This window comes from Lycorma delicatula, chromosome 5 (genome assembly GCF_047948215.1).
Source record: "Lycorma delicatula isolate Av1 chromosome 5, ASM4794821v1, whole genome shotgun sequence".
Classification (NCBI taxonomy): domain Eukaryota; kingdom Metazoa; phylum Arthropoda; class Insecta; order Hemiptera; family Fulgoridae; genus Lycorma; species Lycorma delicatula.
Window position 1 is genome coordinate 4194187 of NC_134459.1, and position 7026 is coordinate 4201212.

Below are 7026 nucleotides of genomic sequence, written 5' to 3' on the forward strand. Positions count from 1 at the left end.
CAGTGGCAGATTACTTTCATCAAGCATTCCCAGTTACTCCAGTCAAATTCAGTTAATTGCTGAATAACTATAATTTTTATATAAAGGTGAAAATACAAAATTAACTGAACATTATGATCAGAGATGTGTAACAGCTGAAAGCAGAATAGCATGAATTTTTGTCAAGCAGTTGTTTAAAGTCTCAATATACCATTGCATGTATCCCGATAGAAACTTTACTTTTTGCAAGATTACCTTCCAAAAGGGACCTTAGCTGTATCGATAGCAAAATAAATTGTGTGCCTTGATAGAGTAACTGTTTTAAGAAAATAAGTCTTGAGGAGAAATTTGTTGCTGCTATGCATCCCGTACTACTCTGTTGCAAGCATAATGGTAAAAGGTAGACTGCTGAAGGCAACATACCATCATTCTCACACAAGCTGTACTATAACAATGGCTGTTTAAAAATTTTCCATTTCCCTTCAGATACCTTACTATCTTAGAAAACTGATTTTTTGTTTCCGCATTTGTTTTATTCTAGAACAGCGTTTCCCAAATTGGTAATCACGGCGATATGAAAGGGGGTTGTAAAATTAGCCTACAACTTTGCATGTAAACAATAATTAAATCATTTTATGAAAAAAAAAATTATATATTATAAACATTTTATTTGGATTTATAAGTACATATGTAAAGAAAATAAATTAATGAGATGGTTGCATTTGTTTTTCATTTAAACGTTTCTCCATACGTGAATATATGTTAAAAACACAAAAGCTAAATGTTTTCAACTGATAAAGGTGATTCCTACCTTTAGTTTTTAGCACAACCAAAGATGAAAAACCCTTTTCACAGAGGTAAAACGTGATGAAAGGGATTAATATTTTGAATGCTTTTGTTGCCAAAATGTTGTTAAATCTTCATGTTTGAATTGTAATTGAAATGTTTTATAGGCAGAAAGTTTGATGAGCTGGTCATGAATCTCAATTGGTTATTTAGCAGCTGCAACATTTTCAGTAAATGGATTCAGTACTCGCCTCTTCAAGAAATCATTTTTATTTTCCAAAAAATACTTTGCTCGCTCAAATACATCTTCATGTTATCCAGACTGTGGTGAATAATAGTGCCTTCTTTATCTTGTTTAGTTTCCAAGTGTCAAATTAATTTTAATAGCTTCATGTTTTATCGGAGAGGACTTGAAAGCAAACAATGCACTGTGGCTTTCCATCCAATGAGGTAAAATATAATTTAAATAACTGTACAATCTTGTCTTTTTACCAATCGATTCAATGGATGTAGATGGCTCACTCCATTTTACACAAATTTATCCATTTTGCATAAGAATCTAATTGAAAAAACAGAAATAAAAGTTACACTGTTTGACTGAGCACTAACAAACTGAAACCAAAAATTATTATTATTTTCAATGAAACTACACTTTTAAAAACTTAAATTAAAGGCACCAGTCACATGTTTTGCATTCAAAACTAAACTGACATTGCTCTTTTATACTGTTGTGACCACAACATGTTCGAACATTTCATATGCATGTTTGAACATGACGCTTTCACAGTGAATATTATGCAAGCAAATCAAATTACAAGGAGCACATATACATCAAGTTGGAGATTGTAAACTGCTTAAGTTTGTACACTTCATACATGCATTTCATACCCGTTGCTATCAATTCAGCTAAATAGTTTCAACTAGGCTTCATTAGGATGTGGTTGGGGGGATCGCAAAATATTCATTATATGTTTTTCTTACTTTTTGGGGATCGAGGGTCTAAAACAGTTGAGAATCACTGTTTCAGAAAAAATACATATTCTGCATTAGATGGAATGCATTAATTTTTATAATCAAAATTTTTAAGCTAATAAATCTTAATTATTTCACTCAGTTTCTGCATTAAGGGAATTGATCCCTATCATCAAAAATATCAGTCTTTCTAAGTGGCTGAATCTGTCCCTTCAGGCCACTAATGTTAATGCAGTCATATTTGGCTGAGTATTACTGAAGTGAGAAAGTGTTTCTTACTGAAGTGTTCTTTCATACCTATAAAGTAAAAGTAATTTTATAAATTGTTAATGATGTTATTTTTAGTATTTATTCAATTTTTGTTACTTTTATATATTAAGTGCAATTTTGTGTAAATGAATTTAACATTAACACGTTGGCTGCCTTGAGGAACACTGGTGTTCCTCAGAAAACTTTTCTGAGAGGCCGTGAAGATCCACAGTGGTTGCTCAGTTCACATAATTTTCGAGTGAGTTATAGAAATGCACAGGCAGTTTAAAACACTCTGAATCTGTCTTGTGACCCTCTTGTAATGTTAATAATTGCATCTACATGCCTCTGCCATCTAGAGACTGATCTTGAAATTACTTTGTGTGTGTTTTATACTGTGTTTATGTGAGTATTATGATGGTCATTTCTAGTGTAGTATTTGCACTCTCTTTAATAATATTTGTTCTTATTTGAGAGTTTCTGGGTTTTAGTTCGTAATAATATAGGTTTCATAATAATATTTTATCCATAAACCATAAAATCTGCAGAAAAATTTCTTCATAAAGGGAGAATTATAATAGTTGATAAATATTACATATTGGTAGCCAAGTCAATGTTGCAAAAACATACACATTTATTAGGCACACTACTTCAAAATTGAAAACATTTACCAAAATATGTAATTACAGCAAAATTAAAAAGAGGAGAAATAGTTGGCAAACAGAACTCTAATGGGATTATAATAATGGAATTGTAGCAAAATGCAAGGACAAAAGAGACTTACCTTTACTTTCAACTAAACATGACCTACAGAAGGGTGAAATGATACGACATAATAGAACTGGAGATGTTGTACAAAGACCTTGTTTATTATTGATTATAATCAAGCTAAGCAAGGTATTGATCTCTTAGATCAATACCTTGCTAATTATTGTAATTATTTTACCCCTCTTAGAATATGATGGTTTTTAATATGATTGTACCACAAGGTAGCTTTTGAAGTACTGTTAAATACTTTCATTGAAAATGCGTGGCTCATCTAAAACCACTTTCACTACAAGAAAATTCAGACTATTACATTTTGAGAAAAATTGGTATTACAAATATTGGGTGTCGATAGAGATAGAAATCCTCTTCAACCAGTAAATTTAACAGTGACAAGCTAATGAAAAGTAACATTTACTACCATTACAGAAAGAGACAAAAGTAGCAGAAAAATAAGGTGAAAGTGTACTGGTTGAGGCTGCCAAGAAAGGACAGGATGTAGCACAAGTTGTAAAACTTGTGCCAACAAAGTGTGAGTTATCTAAGAGATTTATGTGTGTGCAGCGTTATACTGCCGGTCACAGACAATAAAGTAACAATAAAATTACAAAAAGGATCATTAAGTAAAGGCTCTAATAAAAATTAATACTTATAATTTTGAAAGTGAAGATCCTCAAGGCACTTTGGTAATGCAGTTATCACTTGTGTGCTGTGTACAGATCAGGTATCTAACTGATATGGAATTTTATGAAAATTTACTCTCCAAATATGGCTATCTTCCAACTGCCACTTTTCTGTACATACTCAATCTCAGATATCTAATAATGTTTTATTATGTTTATGTTTTAATGTGTTTTATTATTCTTTATATTTTACTCTAATGTGTTTTATTGATCTGCTCAAAATGTTATAGATTATGTCAATGTTTTTATTTTTTATTGTTACAAGTTCATTAACTGGGACTTCATAACAAAAAATATGACTCCTTAATCAATCATTTCATATTCAAATTCCATATTCTGTATTCAGTCAATAAATATTCAATTCATATTCCATATTCAATAATTTTGAATTTGAAAGTGACTAGTGGAATTTTAGCAAAAAAAAATTAGTGTATGCCTGTAGAAAGTATATTTGCTTGATAATGACTAGTGCTATCTGGTACTGGTAAAAAAAGTTGGATTTCAATTGGCTGATTTTTTAAAGAAATATCAGCTGTAAAAAAGTTGGGTTGAAATTATTTACTACTATTATGTAGTGACATACCACTATTGTATGGGTATTGCAATACATGCTGATATAGCAATAATGGGGAAAGTATGTAGATCAGTCAAAAAATGTTGAAAAATTGGTCTTTTATTTTATACCATAAAACATTAAATAAATTTGTTTAATAAAAAAAAAAAAAAAATACTGATTTAAGTATTTAAAGATATCAATAATAAAATAAATAATCTGCAAAAAAACACTTTATTCCAGTTCTACTAAGATTAAAAAATTTATTTTTATCAGACAGGTGTTTGTGCATAAGTATGTGTATGTAAACATACATATGTTTACTTTGTATGTTGGTCTGTATTTGGTATTATAACTCTGGACCCCATGATCGATTTTCTTTAAACCTAATAGACAGGTACTACTTTTGGGGATAAAGAATGCATTAAATTTTGCAAAATTTGGAAAAAGGGGTGGGGATGTTGTGGCTGAAATAACATTTAAAATCTTTGCTGGGGAATTTTAGCAAAAAGCCTTTTCTTACAAAAGATGAAGTTTTTTATCATAATCATAAATTACTAAACATTTTTATTTAATATTCGCTCCCCTCCCCAAAAAAATGATTTTATAGATTTTTCTTTTTATAACTATATCTTTCTTCAGAAAAAGGAGTTAAAATGTAAAAATCTTAATTTTTTGTTAGCCCTTATTCTTTAGTATCTCTTTAAAAAAAAATTAGCCAAAAATGTGCACTCCCTTCCTAGAAAATTACAACCTTGTTTATTTAGAGCATTGATTCCCAACCTTTTTAGCTCTACAACCCCCAAAAATTAAGGCCCCCAAAAAAATCTTTACAGGTTATCTGCAACATCAGAAAAGAAGCGAAGAATGTTGGTAATGAAGGTATATATTAAGTAATGAAAAAAATAAAAAACAGAATAATTGAAAAATTACTATTGATGATTTTGATTTAGATGTATTCAGATGAATTATCACAGTTTTATATAACAAAGAAAGAAGTTCTACCTATAAAAAAATAGTTATTCCAGTTGAAAAAGGACATAAATTTTGTAGGTAAGAGAGAAAGACTGATACAACATTTACTTAAAATTGGTTTCAAATTTAAGAAGCGTCAAAAATAAAAGGAAAATTCTCATGGAAAAAATGAAATTGTGGCATGGAAAGGAAAATATTTGTGACTTGTCAGGAAAAACGATTTATCTGAATGAAAGCACCCGGTTAAATATGTAATTGAAACATAGATTATAATGTTTACACTGCAATCAAATAGAAAAATATTACTGAAGCTGTTGTACTAAAGAATGATAACAAGGGTCAATGATGGATAGTTATGCTGGAGTGAAGATGGATTTATTGCAAGCGCCCTGGTTTTAAAATTTCAAATCTATAAAAGAAGATTACCATAACAAAATAAATTTCAGAAAATTGTTTTTTGAGTTTGGAAAAAATTCTTGTGTAATATTCTGAAAGACTGTAGTATTGTTATGGATGGTGTGGTATATTTGATTCACTTGATAAATCACAAGTCACAGCTATTAGAAATTGTGAAATATGTAAATGGCTATTGACAAATAACATTCATTATGATCCTGGCGTGAAGAGAGCACAGTTGCTTCAAATTGTTCACCAATATTCAATTCACCCTTTGTTTTCAATGATGAATTTTTGTAAAAGGAAGGGCATGAGGTGATAAGGCTTATGATTACCAGTTGAACTAATTAGAATGTGCTAGGGTTTATAAAAAGTGTTATTGCTAAAAGAAAATGTAGGACAAAATGCAAAAGATGTAAAAATAACAGCTGAATGAATGTTTGTGAGTTTTTTAAAATTTCAGTTGGGCATTTCTTTTCTCATTTTCTGGAGAACATCTTTTGTGTTAAATATCGTGGATGAAGTTTAGTTAAGATTTCAAGAAGACAAGAATTAAAATAAATAAAATTTGAAACAATTTTCTTATAAAATAATCTTTACGGTTGATAAATAAGATTTGGTTAGTTCAGTTTAGATGTAATATACAAAAAATTAATTTGCCTTTTTTTTCTTATTAATTTTGCAGTAAAGTTGTAGTCTTTAAGTAACAAAAGGATCTTCTAGTTAAGAAATAAGTCATAATATACCACTCTCTTTGTAGAAACAGCATTAATAATGTAGGAAACAAAGAAAAGTTGCCATAACTTAGCCAGAGGATAAGAAATTATTATATAAACAGAAAAAATAACTAATTTGTGTAATGCACCACATTGACCATTGTTAGAAACTTTCCTTCTTGCAGTGATTGAAAATATTCTGACATTCATGTTTTACACTGTACTATGTAATGTTTGTCCATCTAAAGTAGTTGAAAGCACAACAATGGATGTGTGTTTGTCATGTTCTCATGAATCTGATACTAGAACATATTTCTTCTATACTTGTGATTATTGCCACATCCAGAAACACAGGACACTGCTCTGCATTTCCAAGTTGAGACAGATCAAAATTGTTTTTGAACATAGTTTGTAAAATAAGTTGATGGAACTAAAAAAGTCTGTTTTCACAAACAAACTGTGTTTATCGCTGTCAAAAGATAAACATTGCATTAGATTAGTTATTTGAATTGAAAGACCACTGTTAATATATCTTCCCCCAAACACACTCACATAATGATGTGGACATACATATACACTAAAACTGGCATGGAATTGTGTATTACTGATTTCAAGACCAACACTTTGCCTGACATGAATCTGTGTCATCAGAGAGATATGATGAAGCCCCCAATACTGTTTTTTTTTCTTTTATATACTGAATTAGCTGTTTACTATCTTACAAAACATATCTTTCTTTTTTTTCCTTTTTCTGTTTAGCCTCCAGAACCACCGTCAGGGTTACTTCAGAGGATGAATGAGGATTATATGTATGAGTGTAAATGAAATGTAGTCTTGCACTGTCTCAGGTCAACCATTTTTGAGATGTATGGTTAATTGAAATCCAACTACCAAAGAACACTGGTATCCGTGATTTATTATTTAAATCCATATAAAAGTAACTGCCTTTACT